The sequence below is a fragment of the Biomphalaria glabrata genome, chromosome 4 (genome assembly GCF_947242115.1).
Source record: "Biomphalaria glabrata chromosome 4, xgBioGlab47.1, whole genome shotgun sequence".
Classification (NCBI taxonomy): domain Eukaryota; kingdom Metazoa; phylum Mollusca; class Gastropoda; family Planorbidae; genus Biomphalaria; species Biomphalaria glabrata.
Genome location: NC_074714.1, coordinates 28,861,760 through 28,879,576, shown reverse-complemented (window position 1 = coordinate 28,879,576; position 17,817 = coordinate 28,861,760). Strand labels below are relative to the sequence as shown.

At 35.2% G+C, this 17,817-nt stretch overlaps 1 long non-coding RNA gene across 1 annotated transcript; it reads left to right on the top strand.

Moving 5' to 3' along the window:
- The first annotated feature begins 14,310 nt into the window (after positions 1-14,310).
- Positions 14,311-17,227, top strand: LOC129926011 (uncharacterized). Its single transcript, XR_008777701.1, has 3 exons — positions 14,311-14,472; positions 16,270-16,399; positions 16,731-17,227. It is a non-coding gene; the product is annotated as an uncharacterized LOC129926011 (long non-coding RNA).
- Positions 17,228-17,817: the final 590 nt, after the last annotated feature.

Genomic DNA, 17,817 nt, shown 5'->3' with positions numbered 1-17,817 from the left:
CTTCGGATTGATAGTCTTTACCCGATAGTTCATTTTCGTAATTACAACAATATTCCCAAAATAACTTCGGGTAAATATCCTTCCTTAACAAATTATTCATCCGAGCGAGGCTCGGTCACCTGATATTGAATTCTTTAAATGAAATGCTTAAAGAACGCACTCGGTGCACCAAAGTCTATGAACACTCGATAAATGGCTCTTATAGATGAAGGCGATTTTTAGTCTAGCTAGGCCGTGTGACGTAGTGTTTTTTTTTCCCTCTGACGTTATATGGAATTAATTCTTCAAATGAAATGAAAAAAGAACTCGGTATAGTAATGTTTATTAAGCCTCGTTATGTGACTCGGGTTTAAAAAAGGAATGATATCTTGATTTAGATCTAATCTAGATTTTTTAAACTAGATCTAGATTTTTATTACAGTATATCTAGATCTGGATCTATATTCTAATTAAAATTATTTTAGAGTCTATATCTAGAATTTGTAGATCTAGTTTAGACTAAAATAGACTAGATTAAGATGTAGAATTTCAATTTCTAAACTTAAAGTGTAAAAAAAAAAGTGTAGATTTTCATTTCCAAACGTTTTGATCAATATTGTAATGTTTTAATATACTAAAACTAATCTACTATTTTTTTATTTAATTTAAATTTAAATTTACGGCAAATGAATCTTTGAAACATTATTACTTTTGACCATCGGATGGCTGCCTGGTCGTGATGTTTTCGCGCTAGACTGTCGTTCAGATTTATGGATGGTCCAGGGTTCAAACCCTGCCCGCTCCCATCCCCCGTCGTCCTGCGGTAGGTTTGTACTAGGAAGTAATTATCTTCAACTCTGAAGGAACATCCGAAACATGTAAAACATTTTACATCAAAATTAAATCACCTCTTGAATATTATTTGCGAATATGCAGATCCGACAGGGATCCGACTTCGACGGGGGCCGCCTCTGAGTTTGTGTAACACAAACTCTCTTTGTAATCTTGTTAATTTCTAGAATCTTTTTAGCTTTTTTTTTATATTTGTCTCAAACAGCTGCCCAAATGGAATTTTTTTTTGCCAATGACTTTACCAGCAGCATTTAGGATTCTATAAAGTTTATTTTTATTTTTAATACTCAGATTGCCGAGTGATATTAAAACATAAAATATTGCAGATGTGAGCAATAGAGTTTGTGATAGGAGTTTGCCACATGCCTAAAACGCAGTAAACGGCCTTTCATCGGCAAAATTGTAATGAAATAACTCTACTAGAATACCAATACTGAAAAAGATAATAGTAGACAGTGAACAAGCACAAACACGTCTTGCATGGTTTTCCTTAAGTACTGAGTACACACACAATAAATATGACCTTATTACAGGCTGGACACACGCAGAAAATAAACAGCTCAGTTACACTGCAGGACGTAATCAAATTTTATAAAATTTTACTTTTATGGTTTGTTTTAGTGTAATTCAATTGGTGCTGAGTCAATGGTCACTGCTTTATCTTCTTATTCCATGTTTTCAGTGTGTAAGAGAAAGATAACAAAAAGTTGATGATATATTTTAGGTAACTTTTTAATGTAATGCTAAATGACAAAATATTTTAAGATAGAAGGTAACAGTAATTCAAGTTACATTTGATGGTACTTTCAATGGTCTGACATACGAATTATCTTTATTTGAAAGTAAATACAATTATGAATAGAAAAACTTACTTTTCTATTGATATCTTGTTCCTTAATAGCAGTAATAGCTTTGGCTCTGAACTCTTGATTGAGCTGGACAACTTGGTCTATCATCAAGCCGTCTATATTTGTTTGACCGTAAAGTCCTAGAATAGAAATGACTATCAAAATAGTTGATGTATGGAACCAAAACCAACCCCATCAAAATGTCATTGTTTGGTTAGTTTTAGTGTTAAGTGGCGGCTTTCCACAATAGATTTTATTTGCAAGGGATGAGGGCTGCATGATAGGATTGTATTAAAAGCAAATTTCAATTTTCAAAGCATCAAAAAATGCGACAGAACGTCCACCTAATTGTCATTGCTGCTGAATGGTTTGTAATGCTTTTGGATCTAATCGATGAGAAAAGATTATTTTTTTAAAAATCCTATTTATACAGACCAATTCAATCGTAAAACAAATTCCTGATTATATTGAAGATCTTTGTATGGGAAACCATTGTGCTTGAGTAGTATTCAGAATTAAATTTTGTTTCCAGTCGATGAAAGTAATGTACCATTTCTTAGCTTGCACCATTAGGACCATGCCTTTCACGCAAAATGTATGTCTCCTGTTTGCTCATCATCTAGTTTAAGTTTGGTATTTACAATATTTTTCATTGTTTGTAACAGGGTTAATTAGATGCACTAAAATTCTTTACTACAGTTTAAGTGATCACATCTTTTAAATCTCTTTTTTTAGCGTCCCCCGATAGAGAAAAAACCGCTATTAGTTTTGTGAGGTCTGTCTGTCCGTCCGTCCGTCCCGTTTAGATCTCAGAAACTTGAAAAGAAATTGAAAATAGGAAATCATGATATTTTAGATCATTCAAAGTTCTGATGCAACGGCTACTTTTTTCTTTTCCGAAAATAAACCATTTAATTTTTTAAATTAATTATGCAAGCAAGACAAGAAACAAACCATTTGCATCTAAGGTCACAATGGAAATCTTCTGACAGCTTAGGGGTGCAGATTAATTCATTATGAAAACAATAGTATCACATTAAGAAGTGAATCCGATGCGAACAGTTTAGTACACCATTACAAGGTACCAGAAGGCCTACTTATTCTGATCATAATATTGGCCTAGATGTAGCAATTTTAAGATTGAACGTGTAAAGTCATTCGAATTCTAGTCTATATCTAGGTTATATATATATATAGATTATAGATCTAATCTATATTCTAGATCTAGTCTAGATTCTAGATCCTGTCTAGAACTATAGATCTAGTCTAAATGTAGATTATAGATCTTTTCTATATTCTAGATCTAGTCTAGAACTATAGATCTAGTCTATATGTAGATTATAGATATTTTCTATATTCTAGATATAGTCTTGATCTATAAAGTAGATCTATATCTAGATTTCTAGATCTAGTATAAGTCTAAACCCAGTCAGCAAAGCTACCTATTCAGGTCCGGTCTGAGTTAGGGACCTGCATGGGAAACCGTTTAGTTGTGCCGGCTCGTTTTTTAATTTCCTAGCCGTCTACTCAAATATTTATAAAGAGAAATTGTTGGGGAGAGTTGCGTATCTAGAAGGTTTCTATGCTGTTCTTAGGTGATCATTTAACGCAGCGCTATTTCAAATTCTTATTCCAAAAGTATTATAAGAGTCTTACAATTTTAAAATGTTAATACTTTAAGGATCAAAACAAAATTGTGGCTTGAATATTCCTTTTCCTTTGGTGAAATCTATGGTGGGCCGTATCTGAGTTTGTGTGATAACACAAACTCTCTTTGTAATCTTGTGTTTTTTGTTTGTTTGTTGTTGTTTTTTGTTGTTGTTGTTTTTTGTTTGTTTGTTTTAATCTCTTTTTTTTTTGCCATTTTTTTGCCAGTTTAATTAAATAGACTTCTAGAGACAAAATACTATATACTGTGACTAAACCATTTTAATAATATAATAAGAAAAATGTATACATATAGAATTTACCAAGTTCACGGGCAAGGTAGGTCTCAATAGCAACACTTTGGGCAAATACTCTGTGACCAATCTGTAACACTGGAACTTGACCAAAGGGCATTTCTTTTAAAAAACAAAATAAATAAATGAGATTTCTTTTTATAAAGTACTAGCATTCAACACCTGCTCCACCCGTTGATTTGTTAACAAAGTATATACTACAAAGTATATACTATTTATTTTGATCAGTAAACCCCTGTCCTATTATTTTCTTATCCACTTTCAATAAAACAGTAGGATAACCCCCTCCCTTTTTTATATAAATTGCATCCTTCGCATCTTTCCGCTCTCCCACAAGTTTTCTGGCAGGAACTTCACTCCCTTTTTTTTCCAGTTCCAAGAAAACAACCCGTATTTCGTCGCTTGCCAATTATTATAAGATAAGAAAATTTAATTGATCCAATCAAATGGAAATTCAGTTGACTACAATTGACAACCTCAGCGTAACTACTGTACAAAAACAATATAGATGAAAAATTCGAACAACACTCACACACGAAACACATACACAACCAGCGCTTTATGGATTTGACTTCTATGTACTTCTGGATGATGACAGCTGATCTTGTAAAACTCTGACCAACAGTGGAATGAAGGAATTTTTTAATCTTTCTGTTTTAGTCCTAATGGAAAGGAGACGACCACTTCGTTTAGATCTTATGTCACAGAGGTTTAATGGGTGCGGGTTATCTTTAAGAATCCTGAGTGTTTTGGAAAGGCATCTCATAGAAAAGCTCTTCAAGAGATGGTAGCTGTGTTCGAGTGATATGCAATGCTTTTTTAATTAGTATATTTAGTCTAATTCTATGTGCCAGTGAAGTATTACCATACCTGCAGGTGATTCCAAAGTTAATTAGACTGCTGATGGTTGCTGTATAGAAAAGTTAAATTATGTTTTGTCGATGTTAAATTTTCTTAGCTTTCTGAGATAGAAGAGTCGTTGGTGAATTTTTGTGTAAAGGTTTTGACCATAGACTTATATACTATATCTAGACTAGAAACCGGAAATAAATTCTTATCCGCGACTGATCGATTCACAGACCTATACATATAGAGATTTTTATGTACGTAAACTCTTTTTTTTTCTTCAGGCTCTAAGGGAAGTCGCCCCCAATCAATCTTTTCTGTCTTAGAAAAAGTAATGATCTTTATAGTTTTCAAAGTTTTGAAATAATGCAAAATCATTTATCGGATACTCACGCAAATACATGAAACAAAGCCATTTCCTGTTTGTTTCCATTGAGATAATGTTTCAAAAATCATAGATGGAAATAATTCATGTTGATTTAAATCAACTTATGTACATTCAAATAGATTGATTACCTAGATCTTTCTAGATTATGTATATCTAAAAATTGCAAAATAATAATTATGAGACGAGAGTACTCTTATTTTTGATGTTCAATTACTAGATCTAGATCTAAAAATTAAATTATATGTTACATAGGTTAGGGTTGAAAAAAACAACAACTATACTTCTTTTAACTACTTTACAAAACAACGCCTTGATCCAACTTTCTAAAAAAAAATTTCACATTTTTTGTAGTGCTAAACAATCTCCATGTCCAGTCTAGAGTAGTATATATATAAGTTTATGGTTTTGACAGTTTTCATTCCATTTCAGTTTGTTGTTGATGATTGTACCAAGGTATTTATATTCTTGTACTTATTCTACTGTTTGGTTGTTTATCTGAATTTCTGCAATATGGCCTTTATGATTGCTGTGTCGTCAACAAATTTTATGATGGTGGTGTCAGCTGATAGGCTCTGAATGTCATTTGTGTATATGGTATACAATACTGGTGACAGAACGCACCCCTGCGGCGCTCCACTGCTCTCGTGCCTGACACATGCACGTTCACGTTTACATATTGTGGGCGTTTGATAAGAAAGTTTGTATGTTTTTGTTAACGTTCAAATCAGATAATTTTTGTATCATGCGATATGATTGAATTGTGTTGAATGCAGATGAAAATTCTACGAATAATACTCTGGCGTAGTGTCTCTGAGTATCAAGATAATGGTCAACATCACTAATAATAGGCAGCATTTACAGACCACCAAATTCTAGTTTAGAATACATGCAGAAACTATGTAATCAGATTACTAAACTTAAAGAGACAAATAAAAATGCAGTTTTTTGGATTATGGGTGATTTCAACCTACCTGATATAAATTGGAAAACACTAACCATAGAAAAACACCAAAACCTTAAGGACATAAATGAGCTTTTCATAGAAACTTTACACAACGTAAGTTTAGATCAAATCATTAAAAAGCCAACTAGATTAAACAACACATTAGATCTCTTCTTAACCAACAGACCTGGATTAGTAGTTGATTATGATATTATCCCTGGTCTATCAGACCATGAGATCATAAAAATACACAGTCAGATAAAAGCAGTAGCCAATACAAAACCCAAAAGAAAAATCTTACTCTGGAATAAATGTAACCTAACACAACTACACCAAGCTGCATTAAACTTTCAACAAACATTCTTATTAGAAAAAGACATTAACCAACCAGTTGATGACCTCTGGAATTTCATTAAAAACCATCATAAAAGCATTATAGAAAATCATATACCAACTAAATACACTCGAAACGAAATAAATAAATGCTGGTTTAATAATAGACTAAAGAAGCTTTGTAAACAGAAGGAAAACCTATATAGAAAATTTAAAGAAACTAATGCAGAAAAAAGTATATAAAAATTAAACACTTAACCCAAAAAGTAAGCAGACAGCTGCAGAGTGAATACATAAACAATATAATATATAAAGATAACAACAAAAACCTATGGTCATACATTAAGTCTAAGAAAATGGAAACAACAGGCATAGCGCCATTAAAAGATGAACATAACATAATACATAATGATAATGAAACTAAAGCAAACATCCTAAACAAATACTTTGCATCAGCATTCTAAGCCCCAGGAGACAAAGACATATTACTTAATTTGAACCAAGTAGACAACATAGAAGATATAGTAGTACAAGAAAATGGAATTCAAAAACTATTAGCCAACACCAAACCAAATAAAGCTTCTGGACCTGATGGTATTCCAGCTAGATTACTCAAAGAACTAAGTAATGAGCTAGCCCCAGTGTTCAAAATACTCTTTCAGGCTTCACTTAACCAGGGCAGATTACCAAAGGACTGGAAAGAAGCTAATGTCACCCCCCTATTTAAAAAAGGAGAAAAATCTGACCCAGGAAACTACAGACCAGTATCACTTACCAGCATCACATGTAAAATCCTAGAACACATAATATGTAGCAACATCATAAACCACTTAGACAAACACAATGTCCTTACACCATACCAACATGGCTTTAGGAAATATAGATCATGTGAAACACAACTGATAGGACTAATTGATGATTTTTCAAAAGGTTTAGATAATAGTAAACAAATAGATGCTATCTTATTAGTTTTTTCTAAGGCTTTTGACAAAGTTCACCACCATAGTTTGCTTAAAAAATTAAAATATTTCGGCATTAATGGTCCACTGCATCAGTGGATTAAAGATTTTCTGATAGGGAGAGAACAAACTGTAATAATAAATGGCTCTAAATCAACACCGATAACAGTAAACTCAGGTGTACCTCAAGGAACAGTCTTGGGTCCACTACTATTTTTAATTTACATATTATTATTTTACATATATTATTATTATTATATATATTATTACATATTACTCCTCCGGTGTCTTCAAAATGTGCTACGCCTCTGGTGACTATATCCTCCAGTCTGCTTAAAATAATGCACCTCAACGCCCAGTCATGCAGTAACAAAACCCTTGAGCTTGCAGACACCATCACTGATGATAGCTACGACATCGTTTTCCTTAGTGAGACATGGTTTAAAGAAGTTGGTGATGAGCCAAGAACCATTGAGCTAACGCCCCCAGGCTTTATTTTAAAGAGTCTACCTCGAAAAACAGGCAGCGGAGGGGGCTTAGCAATACTGTACAGAGATAGTCTAGCCAAGTATGTAACAATAAGACCTGAAAGCTCAACGTACACGACCTTTGAGATGTGCGAGTTTCGCCTTTCCCACCACAGTAGAACACTGACTTTTATTTTCCTGTACCGCCCACCACCAAGCAAGAGAAATAAACTGACAACAAAAGTTTTCATTGAAGAATTTCAAGACCTCCTTGACAGTCACATATCAACAAAAGATCTATTTGTCATAGGCGATGTGAACTTGCATTTTGACAGTGAAAATGAGACATACGCGATGTCGCTGAAAAATGCGCTAAAGGATCGCAACTTAGACCAACTGATAAATGTTCCGACACACGTCAAAGGCCATACTCTTGACTGGATTGTTACAAATGCAAGTGAGCTTGTAGCCAAACTCAATGTCTCAGACCGCGGCTTGTCAGATCATTTTCTCGTAAACTTTGAAATGCGCCTATCAAAAGCAAAAAGGCCAAAGAAAAACGTGACTTCCCGTAAACTTAAAGCCATAGATATTGCCTCCTTCAAAATGGATGTGGCCTCTTTGCTGTTGCAACAGATCAACACAGACGTTCTCAGCAATTACAATTCTTGCTTGAAAAAGTTGCTGGACAGCCATGCACCTCTTGTCACTCGTACAGTCTCAGTTAGGCCATCTGCACCCTGGTTGACGGAAGACATAAAGACTGCCAAACTTATTCGCCGACGTGCCGAACGTACATTTCAAAAGACAGGTCAGACGATACATCGACAAATATACATACGAGAAAAAAACAAGGTTAACCGTATGATTAGAGACGCAAAAGCTAGTCATATTCGACAAAAAATCGAAAATTCTGATTCTTCAAAGGAGCTATTCAGGATCACCGCTGAAATGTTAGGGGGAGCAAATAACGAACGTTTGCCGTCATCTATCCCATTATCTGAACTTCCTGATTCCTTCAATAGATTCTTCATTGGGAAGATTGAGCAGATTAGAAATGACATGCCATCCCTCTCATCACAGCTTGACCACTCTCCAATTTTTCAAAATACTCCTTTTTGCGAGTTTCAGCGTGTATCTGAAGATTATGTCAAAAGTACTATTTTGAAGATGCCAAATAAGTCATGTGACCTTGATCCCATTCCAACCTCCTTGCTCCTTGAATGTTTAGATGAGCTTGTACCTACAATTACCAACATTGTGAACTCTTCACTGACTTCAGGCATTGTACCACAGCAATTTAAGCATGCACTTGTCAGGCCCTTATTAAAGAAATCCAGTCTTGACCCGGAATGTCTAAAAAACTATCGCCCGGTTTCAAATCTTCCCTTCCTGTCAAAGCTTCTGGAGCGCATCGTGTTAGTGCAAATTCTTTCTCATCTTGAACAGTACTGTCTCTTGGAAGAATTTCAATCTGCATATAGGAAGTGCCGTAGCACAGAGACAGCAGTGGTCAGGGTACTAAACGACTTACTTCACAATTCCGACAAAGGCCACATATCAATTCTTTCTATGCTGGACTTGTCCGCAGCCTTTGATACGCTAGACCATGAAATTATGATGGCCAGATTCTCTGCAACTTTTGGTTTAGCAGGAGTCGTCCTAAAGTGGCTTGGATCCTACCTGACGGAACGCACCCAAAGTGTCGTTGTTAGCGGGACGGAATCAACAAGCTTACTTTTGAAGTACGGAGTACCCCAAGGATCAGTTCTAGGCCCAGTACTGTTCACTATGTACACATATCCACTCAGCGGTGTCATACGGCCAACCGGCATCTTATACCATTTCTTTGCCGATGACTCACAGTTATACGATTCATCAGTACCCTCAGAGGTGTCCCATCTGGCAGAGAATATCAGTGGTACCGTTGCAAGGGTGAGCGATTGGATGGTTGAAAATAAACTCAAGATGAACGAAGACAAGACAGAAATAATTAAGATTGGCACTAGGAACAATGTCTCAAAAGTTGAAAGCACAGATTCTCTCTTTATCACGAACTGCCATGTTCCTTTTGTCCATGTAGTGCGGAATCTTGGAGTTTTCTTTGACTCAACACTATCTTTCGACCCACACATAAATCAGCTCTGCAAAGGTCTTTATCTGCAGCTGCGCAGATTAGGCCAGATCCGACCATATTTAACAACGGAGTCAACAAAAACGCTAGCTGTGGCATTCATACTCTCCCGCCTTGACTACTGCAACGCCGTGCTAGCAGGTATACCTGATGACAAAATAGCCAAGCTGCAACGTATACAGAACAACGCCGCTCGAATAGTCCTTAAAAAAACTAGACAAGATTCTGCTACTACCCTCTTGCGCACGCTCCATTGGCTTCCCGTGAAAGCGAGAATCGATTACAAGGTCGCCACACTTTGTCATCAGTGTATATATAACAATGAGATGCCCTTGTACCTTAGCGAACTGATTACTCCATATGTCCCCCAGAGAACCCTGCGCTCAATGGACTCAACGCTTTTAGTAGTGCCACGTTTCTCCCTCAAAAGCTACGGTCTGCGTGCTTTTTCAGTTCACGGACCAAAGGTTTGGAACTCACTCCCCATTGATCTCAGACAGACAACATGCTATACCACTTTTAAGAAGAACATTAAGACCTACTTGTTTAAAACTTTTTTAGATTAACTGTTATTTCGGCAGTTGTGTTTATGTTTGTAATGTTGTTACAGCGCCTTGAGCCTACATTTTGTTTGTTAACAGCGCTTTATAAATAAAATTATTATTATTATTATTACATAAATGATTTACCAAATTGCATTACTTCAGGAACAAAAGTCAGATTATTTGCAGACGATTGCATAATATATAGAACAATAAAAACAACACAAGACACAGATATTTTACAAAGAGAATTAGATGAATTACAGAAATGGGAATCAAATTGGAGCATGTCTTTCCACCCAGAAAAATGTCAGTTGTTAAGAGTAACAAAAAAACTAAAACAAATTAATTCCACTTATCTTATTCATGGCAAACCAGTAACACAGACTAAAAACGCAAAATACCTAGGTGTTATAATAAATGAAAAACTGTCATGGAATCCACATATTGATGAAACTACAAAAAAATCAAACAAAGCATTAGGATTTATTAAAAGAAATTTCTATAAATCAAATAAGAACATAAAACTAAAATGTTATTTAACCTTGGTTAGGTTAATAATAGAATATGCATCCTCTGTTTGGGACCCCTCAACTCAAGAAAACATTAAGAAACTAGAACAGACACAAAATAGAGCAGTGCGGTTCATAACAAACGAATATTCACATTTGACTAGAGTAACACCATTAGTAAAATCACTAAATTTAGAAAGCCTTCAGGACAGAAGGCTCAAAAGTAAAGTAGCAATCATAGATAAAACACTGAACCATAATCTTCAAATACAAAAACAAAATTTAATAAAATACTCTGAAAGACACAAAGATAAAGGCACATTCCTCGTCCCATATGCTAGGACAAATTTGTACAAATACTCCTTCTTCCCTAGTGCTATTAGAGCATGGAATGGGTTGCCTGAGCTAGCCAGGAAAACCAGTGACTTGGCAGAATTTAAGTCATTGGTTAATATGCATGACTAAATGCATGACGCGTAGGACGTAATCATCTTCTTTTTTGAAGTAACGTCTGTATTATATAAGATAAGATAAGACAATTCAGTATAAATAGTATTGCATCTTCTGTACTTCTTGACGGTTTGTAAGCGAACTGGAGCAGGTCAAGACGTGTTTCGACTTCTTTCAGTAGATGTTTTAAAATCATTTTCTCCAAGCACTTCATTGGAATTGATGTAAGTGCTACGGGACGTAGGTTGTTGTTGGAAGCAATGATCTTCTTTTTGGGTACTGAAATTATTTCAGACGTCTTCCAAATGGAAGGTATTTTGTGCGTTTGCAAGGACTTGTTGAATATAGCACAAAAGATATAAACCAGTTGTTCCGCACATAGCTTTTGGCCCGTAAATTCTAGTATCTGTTACGCTTAGAGGCGTCCTTAGCAGTGCGGGGGTTTGGGCGAATGTCATATGCGGGGCCCTGAGCCATGAGGAAAGACTATAGATCTATATATCGTACCACATCACGCTAAAGGGATCATCAGACCCTAACGCTGAAGGCCTTATTTTTGTAACAAACCATGCTATCTGACGTAAATGCTGTACTATTGACCTTTTAGCTACATAAACTCGAAGTGTTCTCCACCTTAACTTCTGGATCTGATACGTTCATAAAACGCTGTGTAAAAGATATGTGATTTTTGTGGCTAACATCAATCGTGAAGTTAAGGATGACGGGAAAATATACCATCAGGTCTTTAGGCTCCTTTTGAATCCTATATCCGAGATACTGGTCGTGAGCTTCGTCGTTCTTAATTCGCCGAAGATGTTCTTGCATCATGTTGCATGGTTGGGTCGAATTTGTCAGGCATCTCAACCAAGCCTAAAAACTGACTGTTGTTTAGCGCATAAAGTTTTTCTGTTCTTTCAAGAAATGCGCTGTTTTTTTTTTGGCAAGGTACTGAACGAATGCTAAAATACTTGCTAAGACTGGGCGCCAATGCAGTTTTTCTTTTCTACTTTGTTCTAGCATCAAGTCATCCGTTGCGCTACCATAGGACATTCCCAGAGCTCAATCCAACCACGCTGACACGTACTTATAAGTAAGGATGGCTGTATGGCCGTGCGTTATGTGCGATGGACTGTTGTTTGGTCGTCTCGAGGGTTCCGGACTTATGTAACCCTAACCGATGGTCCCGGATTCATACCTTTCCCGCTGCCATTCCCTGTCGTCCTGCTGGAGATTTAGACAAAGAAGGAGCATCCGAAACATTTAAAACATTTTATAAAAATTTTAACGTGATTGACAGAATCCTCGTGCTGCTGAATTTTATTATCAAGATGTTTCCAGTTGCAGCAGCTTTCGTTTAGCTAATTGTCCTCCAGTAGCTCTCGTGCCAAACAACTTACTAGGAAAAGAAAATACTGCATTTAGTCTTTGGTATAAGAACAAAGTGTACAGTGCTCCATTGTCTTTCGCAGATCCAACTTTCTAATGAAAAAAAATACATCCGCGGTTTTTTGTTGTTGTTGTTTTTGTTTCTCTCAAATGGGTTTTTACACGACCACTCGACGTATATGCACAGTAGCCTAGTGGAGACAAAATGAGTACGTCATCGTCAAACTTTCTGGATGCTGATTGGCAAACTCTACGAGCTAGGCAACAGTACAAAACAAGGAATCTTTCTCACGCACCTTCGTCCCTTTTTTCCCTATGGCGGACTATAGTAACAGTATATTTACTTTAAACGTACCAATTATTTTTATTCTGTAATGTGACATAACAGTACTGTATGACTCTTTATTTACGAAATAAACGATTTTGATTGTTAGCTTCTGGCTACGTGTTTTTTTATGCCAAGGTGAACCGTTAAACGGTAATATATTGGCCTCCTTCAGTCGTAGAACGACTATGGTTCATCTCGAACACTTTTTCATATGACTGTGGATCCCTATTTTCGAGAGACACTCCCGCCCACAAGGTCAAGGTAGCTTTCGCTTTGGTGGTAGAGGAGCAGGCCATTTTTCGTACAGCACACTTTTCTTCAATAGCTGAGGCCCATGTTTTCTCGCTGTCCATAGCTTTCTTGGTCACCGTCTCTCTCCAATTAGTGCGGTCCAGGGCTATGTCTTCCCATTGGTCAGTATCGTTGTTCACTGATTTTAAATTCCGTTTGATCACCTCCACGTAACGTAATAGCCGATTAGAATGTACAGTTTATAAGATGCTGTCTTTACCGAAAATGAACAGCATTTCGAAGCCAAAAACATCATTTTAAAAATTTACATTTTAAATGGTAGTAAATATTGAGCAACAAGTTGTAGTTTATGAGAACTGGTCTGGTTTTCGAACCTGACGGTCACAAGGGAATCTCCTATCGCGGGCCCACTTGCCAGCACCTAAGGCCGCTTCTGGAACTTACGATCACTTGGAACGGCCCACTTTATAACAACCCCCCACATACCTACTTTTGGTCTATTAATTATAATATCACTTTTATCTCCCCTCCGGTTATGAATATGTTAATTTAGCACATCGTTTGGTTTGCGCTCTAGACTGTTGATTCGATGGTCCTGTGAGAACTCTGCTCGTTGAAACATCCGAAACATGTAAAACAATTTTAGGCCATGTTATGCCCATATACAAAGAGTATCTATTCCTCTACTCAGGAAAACCTAAATGATAATAACATTTTTAAAAAGTCCTAAATACAGTTTCTGATTATTCGTCAGCTTCTAAAGTCAATAGCAAAACATTAGATTGGCTCTACGCTGCTTTTTATTTCTTAACAGATTTTGAAACAATGTATTTATATATTTAACTCTTCAATTAATATATGCGGATATACCTGAGGACGTACTGGTGTTCAAAATATATAATGCCTAGACCTGCAAACCAAGTTTAATTTGAAAGATTATTACAATTCGAAAAATGAAAACGATCAAACCATATGTTGCCACTGTTTTTGTTTCTAAAGTTCAACATAAACTGTCACATTTCATGGGAAATGGTTAGCATCGTTTTCGAGATATGTGTCCACCATCCCAACCAGCTTTTTGTTGTTGTTGGGTTTTTTTCATAGACTACGCACTAAGCCTATATTTTTCAATAAACAAGTCCCGTTCACGGAGGCGTCCTTGGTTGCATGGTAAATTGACTTCCGGTAGATTTTTTTTTACTTTATAAAGAAACCATTCCCGAAGATTTTTACCACCACTTTTACAGCGAATCATGAATGGAAGCTGAATTGTTAAAGAAGAAGTTACAGAGGTAAGTGTGCGCAAATAAATTTCTGACTTAGATCTATAACTGTAAAGCTTTATAATTGATTTTCTCAGCCAATATAGACTAATTAGCCAAGCCTGTATTTCGTGTATTTTCTTGTTTACGACATTGATTGAATTGAGGTTCTTGTGAGAGCATAGCCTATATATATATATAAATATATAAACCAAATAGTAAGACTTATTCAGAAGGATAACCCGGTACATTTTGATCTATATGCTCTTACTATAATAGGCTAAAATGACCTTTCGTTTATACGTTTTTAAAAAGTCATATATTATGTGTAGGCCTAAAGTAAAGGTAATAAGTCTAGATGTTAAGTTTTATCAAATTTGAAAAATGTGAGAAAAATATGTTTGGCCTATATATGATGTCGATGATAAAATAGAAAAAGTACATTCTGTGATGCTTTATGGCAAGTTATTATAACACAGTGCAGGACAGGCCACTGTCCTGCTGCCTCGTGTTTCTCACAGCTATGGCCAAATTTCGAATCCCGGTGCCCCCGTGCCTCATATTCTGTTTGACTGCATCAGACTTGCTTATCTGCGTCTCAACAGGTCAGAGAAACCAAAAATTCTCGATCTGTATGGTGACATGTATGCACTACGCAATACAGCAAGGTTTCTATACAGGGCTTTTTGCAAGAGAGGATTTGAGTCTCTCAAGCCCTCACTGAAATGGAATTTGATGATGTTATCCCCTCTTTTCTGTCTTGGTGAGAGTTATTGTAAGACTGAACTATTGACATGCAGCTGTCGAAGTATTGACTAGCCTTTGTAATCATTACTGCGAACGGTAGTGAGAGCCGCATCGTCGTCAAACATCAGTTCCCTAATCAGGATATATCGTCTCCTCGTTTTGGTCAAGACAGTTTAAGAAGCCTTCTATCCGATCTACTGTGGATATATACTCCATCTTCCAAGGCGCTTTGAGAGTACAGACGAAACAATTCCGAATAGTGTTGATGGCCAAAACCCATCCTTGTTTTACCCTGATCTCGATAGATAATACCGGTACCTAAAAGTCTTAGAGGAAGAACTGTAAAACTTAATGTGAAGCTGACAGTAGTTTCAATAGTTTATTTGGACAGACAATTTTCACTGCTTAGTGTGAGCTGTCACGTGTCGAGTCAGTGACCTATTTCGACCAGTTTCTAGAAGCGAGTTCAAACCAGTGCAAGTGTCAAGTTAATTTTAGGTATCCAATCAAAGAAAGGGGTTAATGAAAAAATAGCACACGTCAGCTTCTAGAAGGTCAAAGCTACTAAAATAATTATCTGAGAAGGTTCCATGATTCTGGAACGTACGATCAAAGAAAGTATAAATTATAAATTAGGGGAAAGTCAGTTAGACGGGGTCCTCGCATAAAAGTAGTTTTGTAGAGCGATGGTCCTCGCTTAGTTATCGCTTAAGTCTTCTCTTAGTAAAGGTTTATTCAAGTTTTATGATATTAGCGGGTCCATTTAATTTAAGTTATATTAGTTGAAGTTATGCTTAGTGAAGTTTCATGTATTTAAAAGTTTTATTCAAGAAGTATCAAGTCAAGTTGCTATTGAATTGAGAAGTCATTTTATGTGGAAGTTGAAGAAGTATTATTAAAGAAGTTTTAAGAAAATACAGAGAGATGTTTCTTTCTTCATTTCATTGAATTATCAAGTTTGATAATATAATCCCCAGCAAGTGTGATCGTCACATGAGCATATTTCTACTCAAGTCACCCAAGAGAAATTTTATTTAAAACGAAAACTTTTTGTAATGCATTTTTCTTTTTTTACTAGAGGAGCATACTACATCCAAAAACCTGATTTGATTGTCACTAACTTTCAAATTGAATGATTTGATTGTCACTAGCTTTCAAATTGAATGATTTGATTGTCACTAGCTTTCAAATTGAAGGGGATCTACTACAAGTGAGATTTTTATTTACTTTCTCCAATAACATTGTGTGTTGTAAATTTTAAAAACATACATGTATCACTTTAAATTACTTGCCATTGTGAAATAATAGGTAAAAAATCACCTTAAGTACATGTTATAATGTTATATTTAATCCTATGCATAAACTTTATTTACATTTTAAAAAAAATCAGTAAAGCAGGCCTAATTTTTATAGAAAAAATTATCCATTGTGATTTCATTCAAATCAGCTTTAAAGATGCTGTCCATTGTTGTAACTTAAAGTAGTCTTACATTTGTTATTAGCAAATATATATATTTATAACCTTTTATTTTTTTTCTCAGCTGCTCATGAATTTTGAGATTGTACAGCAAATAGAGGAACAAATTTTATCTGCTTCCACTTAGACAAACAGCATGTAAATGTGCTATTGTAATGAGTAGAAGATCTTTATCATTTAGAATATCATGTGTCATTGACTTATGAAAACAAAATGCAACAGCAAAATATCAGTCCACACATTTCAAGATGAGGAAAAGAACAGTATAATCTACATTCATTGATGCATTATTTATACAAAAATGTATAGTCAACCCAGTCATCACTCCATTTTTTTATGAAGCCAGTTACAGTTACAATGAAGGGATGAAATTTCAGATAATATTCTGTTTGTTTGATGAAATGAGAATAGGCCTACATCAGAAATTGAAATGGTCATCTTCAGTATTTAATGTTTCATCTAAAAATGATAATTATATTAATACATATTTGATGTACAAACAAATGAAAACCATTCAAATACTTTTTTTTGTGAAGTATAGATGATTAAACTTGTAAGTGTCTGAACAATACTACATCGACATTAACTAATTATAGACTTTATACAGGAATGTATCTTAAGCTGGATTGAAAGAGAAAGTTGCTATAATTTAAATAATAAAATTTAATAATCTGAACACGTAACTAAAAATTGAGTAATGCTAACATTTATTGACAAGTGAATATTGGTAATGATTTGCTTTCTATTTTAATAAGTCAATAATATTAGTAAGAACAATATTATCTTCACTTTCTTAATATTATAAACACAATATTTCCTGAAAAGATTTTTTTAAATTATAGAAATAATGCTCAAGTCTTCAGAAATGGTAGTTTTCAGAATCATCAAATCAAGGACAACATAGTATTCTTAGAAGAAGTATTTGTACAAATTTGTCCTAGCATATTATGAACGTCGAGTCGCTAGATTCATCATATTTGTGTGTCTGATAAACCCAGAAAATGAAGATATTCATATAGAATCTATATAAGCCCCCTATTATATAGAATCTAGCTCTAGTTGACTCTAGACTAGATCTACGATAATTTCAAGTCTAGATGATCAGCTTCATCTTACCTATATCATGGTATGATTAATTTTAATCTAAATCT